Genomic DNA, 11,467 nt, shown 5'->3' on the forward strand with positions numbered 1-11,467 from the left:
TAATGTTGTGGCGTATGGGCACATGTTGTGAAAGTCATTTTATTGTGTTGTCATGTTTTGGCACTCGTGGTATTGTTAAAAAGATTGTCGCAGTGTTCGCACGTGAGTTATCCGTGTTGTTGTTATTATTGATATTTGCACATGCGGCGTAACAAGGCGTGCTATATATGTAGGTTTGCGCATGTGGCGAGACAAGGTGAGAATATTATTGCGTGCGTGCGGCGAGACAAGGCGGGCATTTACCTTATTACTGCGCACGTGGCAAGACAAGGTGGGCTATATCAGGGAATGATTTGTGATGACTTGTGATGTCCTAGGGGCATTGTTATTGTTGATATTTGTGTAGTGGTGTGCCTACCTTGTGTGAGTTATACCTTGTACATTTTGTGGTGATCGTTTCTTATGTGCCATTCATTGTCTCAACTTACTTGTTGACTTGAATTGGGATAGAACACTTGCACAAGAATACATGTAATTAATCATCCATATCGGTTTAAGAAGATGAATCCTAATGTTATTGACCATTTACATGTACTCCTGTTTACTTGTCTTCTGTGTGAGAGTTGTTCTATTGGCACGTGAGTTGTCCGTGTGATCATGAATCATTATTATTGTTGGCACGTGAGTTGTCCGTGCGAATATTTGATATTGTTACTCTCTTGGACGTGAGTCGTCCGTGCGGTTATGAATTGTAATATGGGCACGAGATGCCAAGCGATTAGGGTTCACGAGTTGGGACCCGTGAAATGTGAGTATGAGGTGAAGTACCTCGGGGAAATCATTGAACAAATCTTGTGTGGAAGCGGCTGCTCCTATTGAATTATTCTTGTTCCCTCTACTTGGTTTCACCGGACTTTAACTGTATTTAGCTTACTCCACGGCGTTATTACCTGTTTGTTTCCCTACTGCTAATTGTTGCTCTTAGTTTCCTATTACAAGCACTATTTGGTATTGTTATCATGCTTAGTTTTATTCTAATATTGTTCCCTATTAGTTTTACATTCATACTTGTACAGGTTATTTAATCTAGTAGGCATCTTGACTATCCCTGGTCATTACTTCACCAAGGTTAGCCTTGATACTTACTGGGTACCGTCGTGGTGTACTCATGCTACGTTTTCTGCACATTTTTGTGTAGATCCAGGTACTACGGAGTTGGTTGATCATTAGCTAGACGTTCGGACTTTGCTGTGGAGACTCAAGGTATACCTGCCGTCGCATTCGCAGGCTTTAGAGTCACATTCTGATATTTTACTTGTACTGTTTATTTCTATTCCGATACAGTTGTACGTAGAAGACTTTCTAGCAAAACTCAGTAGAGCTTATGACTTGCACTACCGGTTTTGGGATTGTAAGCTTTGTATAGAATTTTTGTTCATGTTTAATAGTTTTTGGTTGAGTTTGCCATTAATTCAGTAAGTATTAGGCTTACCTAGTCCCTAAGAATAGGTGTCATCACGACATACTACGGAGGGAAATTGGGGTCGTGACAAAAAGATAAGGCCGACAAGTGGTCATGGCTAAACGACGACCTCCGGGCACAACTGGCTTCAGCCGCTTCAGAATGGGATGCCCTTGGCCAGGAATACTACGCTGCAGTCCAAATTGGAGGCTACTTCGATTGATTCCTCTGAAGTCGAGGAAATGCTGGCCCAGTATAAGGCTGATATGGAGATAGTTGAGGCCCGCTTAAAGACGAAGACCGAGTATGTAAAGCGGCTATCCCGGAGGAAGACCCTCGAGGAGATTCACACCCGAGGTTTTGACCTGTCGGCCGAGATCGAAGAAGCCAAGAGGCTCGAGGCCGAGGCAAGGGAACTCTATAAGCCCAAGGTCCCGGGGACTTGGTATTGAGAAAGGTAACACTACACATCAGGAACCCAAATGAAGGGAAACTGGGCCCGAATTTGGAAGGACCGTATAGAGTCATCGGAATAACCGGCAAAGGCTCGTATAAACTCGAATCGGGAAACAATGTACAACTACCGAACAACTGGAACGTGACACTTAAAGCGGTACACAGCTAAGGTACGAACTTAATTCATTTTTTATTTAGTTACATTACGGACTAACGTATGCAGGTACTCGGCCAGGGCCGAATGTGACTATTAGGTCTGAAAGCACGTGTTGTACTCTTTTTCCCTTGAACCAATTTTGTCCCGAAGCGGGTTTTTTGGTAAGGTTTTAATGAGGCAACAGTAAAACGTGCTACTTTAGTTTTGAAGACCGGCCTTAAACCGAAATCGTTGATCGCTTGCATCGAACCAACAGTATCTGAGCCCTCACAAGTTCGGCTTCAAATACTGGGGGCCATAACCCCAAGGTTAAGATCCTTAGAAAGGGAAAATATTGTATGCCAAGGCTTGGTGATTAGGATTCATTGTAAGGGTCGAACGGTCATACGAAGCGACCCATGTAGCTCACTCTAGCCACGGTACAAGGCTTATGCGCCTCCGATTATGTACCCTACATATAAAACAATCTTTGCTTCCCTCATACTTTATTACTATGCATTTCGCTTCTCTGATGCTTTATAACGGATCCTACATCCTAAAGCCCACGGGGTACTCTACTCGGGGACTATCGTCCGATAAAAATTTCGGACGGCCCGGGCTATCAAATCCCGGAGGCACCAAGCCTATTAGGGAGTGCCTGAATTCGAAAGGCTACAACCACCGTAAAAATGGCTCGAAGACATCTGAAGTCCGTATTCAGAAAGTAAGGCCCTTACGTATAATCAAAACCCATTAAAAGGTTACCCTCGGCAAAAACATCGTCGTATATGACTAAAATATTTAAGCATCTTAAAGGCCTTTGATTTTATCCAAATCTTGAAGCCACGAGTAATCTGGAATTGGTATCAAAATCGGGCCCCATTCGGGCCTCCGAAGAATGAATACTATAGATTACGTTTGATTCTATGCTAAGACATTAAGAATGATATTCAAATAAAAAATTGCAAAGAGATGCTGAAAAGTAAGAACGTGGTATTGCCAAAGGGGAAAGTTTTATATATTTCAAAAAATATTTACAAAGGCACGATAAAATGGCCTCAAAACAAGCAAGAAAGAAAATGTACAAAAGGAAAACAAAAAAGAACTAAGACATCTACGCCTGATCTTCACCAGAGCTTGACTCAGCACCGGAGCTTTCCCACCTCTCATCCAATAATCCAGGCTCGTGGTCATGGCCTTGTCGTTTGACTCGTCGGTAGCATACTAGGACATGAGGCTCGGTTCCCCTACCTCGACTGGTATTGAGGCTTGCGCTCCATAAATTAGAGAGAACGGGTCGCCTCGATACTTGACATCGAAGTCGTACGGTATGCCCACAGGACTTTGGGAAAGATTTCCTTCTACTTTCCTTTCGAACCGATCAATCTCTTTTTCATGTTTTGGAATATAGTTTTGTTCGTCGATTACGCTTGGCCGTTCCCACTAGGGTGGTAAGGCGTTGATAATATCTTCTTGATCTTGTGGTCTTCAAAAACTTATTTACCTTGCTGCCGATGAATTATTTTTCGTTGTCACAAACGATCTCGACCGGTATCCCAAATCGACATATTATGTGATCCCAAATAAATTCAATGACTTCTTTCTCCCGGACCTTCTCGAAAGCATGAGCCTCGACCCATTTGGAAAAATAATTGGTCATGAATAGTATGTATTAGACTTTACCAGGCGCCCATCGCAGGGGACCGACGATTTCCATTCCCCACTTCATAAATGACCATGGTGACAGGACCGAGTGACGCATCTCTCCTAGTTGATGAATCATCGGGGTGTGTCTTTGGCATTCGTCGTATTGCCGTACGAAGTCTTTTGCATCCTTCTCCATTTCATTCCAGTAGTAGCCGGCTCTGATTAGCTTCCGAAATAAGAATTCTACCCCCGAATGGTTCCTGCAAGTGCCCTCGTGGACCTCTCTCATGGTGTATCTCGACCTAAGCACCTAGCCAGTGGGCCAAAGAAGGATCTTCTGAAAAAGGCCCCTTCGACTAAGCTAAATCTGGCAGCTTTGGTGCGCAAGGCTCTCGATTCCTTGGAATCCGATGGCAATTTTTTTGTCTTCTGGTAGTCTATGTATTTGTTTCTCCAATCCCAAGTCAAACTTGTCGAGTTTACTTCGGCGTGACCTTCTTCTACAACCGAGTTCATCAGCTACACCACTACCCCCCAGCTAATTTCATCAGAGTTGACAGACGAACCCAAGTTGGCCAGTGCATCGGCCTCACTGTTTTGATCTCGAGGTACGTGCTGCAGATTCCATTCCTTGAATTGGTGCAGGGTTACCTGCAATTTGTCCAAATACCTCCGCATACGTTCCTCTTTTACTTCGAACGTTCCGTTGACTTGATTTATGACAAGAAGGGAGTCACATTTGGCTTCGATTACTTTGGCTCCGAGGTTCATAGCCAGTTCTAGACCAGCAATCATAGCTTCATACTCGACTTCATTGTTAGTTTAACAGTTTCTAATAGTCTGTCTAATTACGCTGCCCGTGGGATGTTTTAACACGATACCGAGCATGGACCCTTTTGCGTTGGATGCACTGTCCGTGAATAGGGTCCAGATCCCCGAATTAGTCCACGAGGTAAGCAGCAATTCCCTTTCGACCTTGGGTATCAAGGTCAGCGTAAAGTTGGCCACGAAGTCTGCCAAAATCTGAGATTTTATGGCAGTCCGGGGTCGATACTCGATATCGTACCCGCTGATATCCGTGGCCCATTCGGCCAGCCGGCCCGAGAGGTCGGCTTTTTCATGATATTCCTCAGTGGGTAAGAGGTTACGACACATATGGGGTGGCATTGAAAGTACGGTTTTAGCTTTCTGGAAGCACTTAGTAAGGCGAGTTCCAACTTTTCTAGCTGAGGATACCTTGTTTCGGCATCGCCTAGGGTTCTAATAACATAATAAACAGGAAATTGCATACCTTTTTCCTCCCTGACTAAGATACCACTTACCGCCACCTCCGAAACCGCCAAGTAGAGGTACAGTTGTTCATCTGCCTTCGGAGTATGCAGCAAAGGTGGGCTCAACAAGTATCGCTTGAGTTCTTCCAAAGCTTGCTAGTATTCCAGAGTCCAAGAAAACTGTTCTTCTTTTTCAATGGTGAGAAGAATTGATGGCTCTTATCCGACGACCTCGAAATGAATCGGCCTAACGTGGCTATTCGCACGGTCGGTCTTTGAACCGCCTTGACGTTGTCGATTATGGTGATGTCTTTTATGGCCTTTATTTTGTCGGATTTGATCTCTATCCCCCGATTAGATACCATGAACCCGAGAAACTTGTCCGAACTGACCCCAAATGCATACTTCTCCGAGTTTAGCTTCATGTTGTATATCCTTAGTATGTCGAAGGTCTCCTGCAAATGGTTCAAATGGTCCTCTGCTCGCAGAGACTTGACCAACATATCGTGAATATTAATTTCCATTGATTTTCCTATTTGTTCTTCGAACATCCGATTTACTAGGCTTTGGTATGTGGCACTGGTGTTCTATAGTCCGAACAGCATCACATTATAGCAGTAGGGGCCGAACTTTGTTACGAAAGAAGTCTTCTCTTGATCGTCCGGGTCCATCCAAATTTGGTTGTACCCGGAGTAGGCATCGAGAAAACTGAGTATCTCATGTCTGGACGTCGCTTCGATCAATCGATCGATGTTAGGAAAAGGGAAAGAATCCTTCGGACAAGCCTTGTTTAGATCCTTATAATCTTCATACATTCTCAGTTTATTCCCCTTTTTGGTACTACCATTACATTAGCTAATGATTCTGGGTATTTAACTTCCCGGACGGAACCTATTTTTAGAAGTTTGGTACCTCATGCTTGATAAACACGTGTTTGATCTCGGACTGTGGCCTTCTCTTCTGTTTGACCGAATGGAACTTCGGATCCAAACTTAGCTTGTGAGTGGTTACCTCCGGTGGGATCCCTGTCATGTCTAGATGGGACCAAGCAAAACAATCAGCGTTAGCTTTAAGAAAATCAATAAGTTTTTACCTCAGCTCGGGGGTTAACTACATGCCCAAGTATACCTTTCGATTCGGTAGGTGCTCGACCAATATGACTTTCTCCAACTCCTCGACTGTTGATTTGGTGGCGTCGGTTCATCGAGAGCTATGAATGATCATGGGACATCGTAATTGTCCTCATCATCCGCTCCAAGTTCTTCCTATTTTTCCCGTTTGGCTGAGGTCGGCATTGTTGATTTCTATTTGGTCCCTTCTTTTTTCGCCGGTCCCGCGCTTCTCGGTATTGAGACAGAGGGTAACGGGATCACTTCATCAACAACAAATATTTCCTTTGCGGTCGACTTCTCTCTGTAGACTGTTTTAACTCCCCCCCCCCCCCCCGCTGTGGGAAATTTCAGCACCTGGTGTAAGGTAGAAGGTACTGCCCTCATGTTGTGGACCCATGGTCTTCCGAACAATGCGGTGTACCTCATATCCCCTTCGATCACGTAGAACTTCGTTTTGTGGGTTGTCCCAACGGTGTTCACCAGCAAAGTTATCTCCCTTTTCGTGGTCTCACATGCCATGTTGAACCCACTCAATACTCGGACTGCCGGTACCATTTGATCCTGTAACCCCAGTTGCTTTATGACCCTTGATCTTGATGTTGGCCGAGCTACCTGGATTAATCAATACATATTTAACGCGAGTTTATTGATAAGCACAGATATTACTAGTGCATCGTTGTGAGACTGTATGATGCCCTCAGCGTCTTCGGCGCTGAACGAGATTGCTCCCTCCGGAACGTAATCTTGGATGTATTTATCCCTCATAATAGACACTTTAGTGCGTTTTATCATTGGCCCTTGGGAGACATTGACTCCCCCAATGATCAAGTTGATCACATGCCGAGGCTCCTCTTGTTCGACCTGCTTGTTGGCGTCCTTGTTCCTGAAGTGGTTTTTGGATCGCTTGCTCAGGAATTCTCGGAGGTGCCCATTGTTGAATAAACGAGCAACTTCTTCTCTTAATTGTCAGCAATCTTCGGTCCTATGACCGTGAGTTTCGTGAGTGTCGTGATCATGTTGATCATGTTCAGTGTCGTGACAAAGACTCCCCCGTGATCATGTTGAGTGTCGTGACTGTCACACCCCTTTTTCACATTTAACCCTCTTTAAAATAGATAAAGTAATTTTAAAGCTCAAAAGGGTTTTCAAATTGAAAGTGACAAAAGATTGTGCTTAAAAGGATTTTTCAAAGTCGCCATTTGACACTGAGAGAAAACAAACACAAAAGGTTCAACATTGTCCCCACCTAAATAAAAGAAGAAAATGAAAAGAAAAAAATACTAAAATTCTATACAATCATATACCAAAGCTTCCTCGATGATGTCCTCATTTACTTCTATTTACATATATTGCGGGGCATTTTCCTGAATAAAATAATATTTACAAACTTTTCAGGGCATTCCCCGGATAGAATAATAAACCAAGGGACAACCTCTAACCTCAAATGAAATGAAAAATTCTAAAATTTGCCTACCCAAGTGTGGTTGGCCTAAAACATGCTCCTAACGTTTAAGAACATAATTAAAGCAAAAAATTAAAAATTCACGGTCTGATTTTTCATATTTAACATCACCCCACAGCCCAATTCAAGCAATTTTCACTCTTTGTTCATAACTTTCTCTTGTTTGCAATTTCTCAGAAACCATCAAACACATAGAATCACTCCATCATATGAGCGAACAAAATAACAAGTATCAAAAGAAATGACTAAAGCAAGATAAAGGCCCATCTGTAACTATTAATTGTATTACTTTAACACTTAAATTAACTTACGATAGAGAAAATTATTTGAACACAATGATGATCGAAAACGTAACACCTAAAGGAGAACATTGACTTTTAAATACTCCAAAATCAGGGAAAAGAGAAAGAAAGAATAAAAAACGAAAAACTAAACAGTAAGGATCCAAAGACTACAGGAGTTTTTCAAACCATCTCAATAACTAACTGAAAATCCAAAAATCTAAAGGAAACACTACTACCAATATGGACCAAAAGTACATCTACAAGATTAAATCCTCTTTCCAAAAAGTGATGACCAAAGAAAACCTCAAACCGTGGCAAAATAACCTACTGATATACTATTAAAAAGGAAGAATGCCAACAAAGAAATTAAATTTTCAAAATATACTACTATAAAGTAGCAGAAGAACTGTAAAATAATATATGCATATAAGAATAGAAATTCTAATACCTTTGGTTTAAGAGCTTTTAAGTCTACCTTAATTTAACAACTAATCACATATGGACACTTATCTTGCTCTTAGATCATTCAACATATAAGCAAGCACATAAGTAAGAACAGAGAAGAGAGGGACCTTTAAGTAGCTTTCTTCAATATATGAGTTTGATTACAATGAACTCTGGCGAAGCAGATCTGGACCATACAATAGAAACAGCAACGGAGGGGTGGAACCATCAACCGCCAACGGCAGCGGGAATACCTCAAGCATAAACCAAATACAACCACCTTAAGCTAAACTCCATTTTTATTTTTCTTCTTAGAGATGACTACATTAACTATGAAATAAACTAAAGGGTGAATGTTTTCTTCCCTTTTCTTTTTTTTTTTTTTTTGAAATCGGGAGATTTACTAGCAAAAGTAACTATTCATTTTTGGTTTTCTTTCTCCAAACTCCAAGGAAATAGAAAGGGAAAAAGTTTTTTCAAACTTTGACTCCAAGTTTTTGCTCCTCTCGAACTTGTATGGGTCAAACCTAGATTAGAGAAATTCGGCACACGGAGACATAAGGTCGTGGTCAGGTAGGTCAAGGTCAGACCGTCATCAACAACTAAGGTCGTGGTCAGGCAGGCCAAGGTCGGACCGTCATCAATAACTAAAGTCGTGGTCAGGCAGGCCAAGGTCGGGCCGTCATCAACAACTAAGGTCGTGGTCAAGCAGGCTAAGGTCGGACCGTCATCAAACAGCTAGTTTTCATTGGAATGCTCAAAAGGAATATTCTACCGAATATTCCCTCAAAATTGTACCTTTTTTTCGGATTCTCTCCCCATTTATAAATAGGAGGGGGGAACTTCCCAAGAAAGGGGGGCCCTCTCCCTCTCCCTCTCCCCCTCTCTAGAAAATATGTAGACACTTCTCTTAAAAGAGAAAAAGAGGATCTGTGATCCAAAAACTCCATGAGATCCAAAAAGAACCCTAAGATTTGTGTATTTATCTATCATTCATCTTTATCTCTATCAAGTGAAAGAGGATCCGCCTCGCTCAAGATCAGGTGAATCCTTTCCTTTATTTATATTTTATTGTCACTTAATGCTACTTAATGCATCTTTATTTATGCTATTAAATCTGATAATAATTGCTGTCAATATTTATATTTGACTATGTTTTTTTATTTCTCCTACTCATCTCGGATCTAGAGTTAATTATCTTTAAGTAGGATTTACCCATTCATCTTTATTGATTGATTTGCTTAAAAAATATTTTACAACTTTTAAATCAAACAGAACTCTCCTCCCTTTTTGACTCCAATCTCACCTTTTTGTGTTGCTCTCTCTTTCTCTGAATATTCGTCTCTGTTCTAATCTCTCTCTATTTTTTGGCTCTTTTTTCCCTTCCCAAACTCCTCTATTCGTCTCCCTCCACCTGTTTTCTATCGTGCCCCCATTTTTATCCCTTCCCTGGGTGAGTGTGTGTATTAGAGAAGAGGAAAAATAGTCTTCTAAGAAAGGCGTGTGGACCCCACTATTAAAATAAAATCAGAAAATATTCCTTTTGCTTGTGCTTGTGTGCATGTGTGGGGCCAAGTTTGTTGCGATAAGAATCCTACCCAAAATTAGAGGTAACGTTCCAATTTGCTTCCTCTTTTAGTTCTTTTTTCTTTCTTTTTTTTGGTTTCATCTTTTGTGAACAAAATCAAGAGTAAATATAATAATAATAATAATCATAACAATAATAATAATAATAAATATAAAGTATGGAAAACTTAACAAAAAGTCTATATTTGGACGTATGAACTAAAGAAAACACTCAATATTTCTTCTATTTTAAAAAATTAAACTTAGTCCTAAACTTAAAGAAAAATAGTTTCTGTAGTTTTTATTTTTAAGATAAAATTAAGCAAAAAGGTCAAAAATAATCAAAATAGCAATACTAGACATAAAACAAATATCTAAACACTAAAATGAGTAAAATTTCAGGAAGGGTCAAAAATTACATGTCTACAGCGACATAGACTCCCCCGATGATCATGTTGATCACGTAGTGAGGCTCCTTTTGTTCGACCTGCTAGTTGGCGTCCCTGTTCCTAAAGTGGTTTTTGGCCCGCTCGCTCATGAATTCCTGCAGGTGCCCATTGTTGAATAACCGAGTAATTTCTTCTCTTAACTGTCGGCAATCTTCGGTCCTATGACCGTGAGTGCCGTGATACTTACACATCAAATTAGGATCTCTCTAGGTAGGGTGTCACGACCCTGGTTCACCCTCCGTGAACCATCGTGACGGCACCTAGTCTCTATGACTAGGTAAGCCTAACAATGCGGAATATAAACAATAATTGCGGAAGAAATAACTAAAACCGGAATAATAAGAATAAACAGTGTTTAAGGTGCCGCTCGGCACATACAATAACACCTCTCGAAGCTAATAGAATTCCCAAAACCCGGAATCTCACAAATCACAAGCTATGAGATACATAAGAAGCTCTAACTCCGGAAATATCTAAACAAGGGATAATACTGAAAGGGGCTATATTTATTACAGAAGATAGAAAGGGACTCCTCGGTCTGCGGACGTAGCAGATATACCTCGAAGTCTCTACAGAACGCCTCTTCCCAAGGATGATAGAACTGAATGGAAAATACCTGGATCTGCACAATAAAAATGCGCAGAAGAGTAGCATGAGCACACCTTAACAGCGGTGCCCAGTAAGTATCAGGACTAACCTCGGTGGAGTAGTGACGAGAACAGTCGAGACACCTACCGGTCTAATAAACAGTGCAATGATAGGAACAACGGAACATGATATATATTTATATAAAGACTGTACGAAATGACCAACAATGCTACAATCACAATAAGGGAAAATAACAACAAGTAACAACAAAAATATTAAGAGTGATGACACATAAGAACGGGCAAAAACTCATCCCAAATCCTAAAGTCACAATACAGTTAAGGGAAAACAAAACAATAACTCAGATCCTACGACGGTGTTCACATCAGGTCTTATCCAACAATTACCACGAATTACTGAATCTCGGACAATTACAACTCACGAGACCCAGTACCTGAAATCTAACAACTGGCATCCCGTGCCCTCATCAGTCTCACGGTCACACTGACAACTCACTTGCTAACTAGGGCCACTCTCGCATATATGATAAGTAACGGGGGCGTACATCTTTGTTTAGCAAAATCGGGGGACTTTACGCACAATAGGAGTGTTCAACTACGTGTATACTTGTGCAAGTGCTTTAACATAAT

The 11,467-nt window shown here is 41.3% G+C and overlaps 1 long non-coding RNA gene across 1 annotated transcript; it reads right to left on the bottom strand.

Moving 5' to 3' along the window:
• Positions 1-7,288: 7,288 nt before the first annotated feature.
• On the bottom strand, positions 7,289-8,421 carry LOC109214800. Its single transcript, XR_002066243.1, has 2 exons — positions 8,343-8,421; positions 7,289-7,388 (listed from the first exon to the last, which is right to left on the bottom strand). It is a non-coding gene; the product is annotated as an uncharacterized LOC109214800 (long non-coding RNA).
• Positions 8,422-11,467: the final 3,046 nt, after the last annotated feature.

Source organism: Nicotiana attenuata, unplaced genomic scaffold (assembly GCF_001879085.1).
Source record: "Nicotiana attenuata strain UT unplaced genomic scaffold, NIATTr2, whole genome shotgun sequence".
Lineage (NCBI taxonomy): Eukaryota > Viridiplantae > Streptophyta > Magnoliopsida > Solanales > Solanaceae > Nicotiana > Nicotiana attenuata.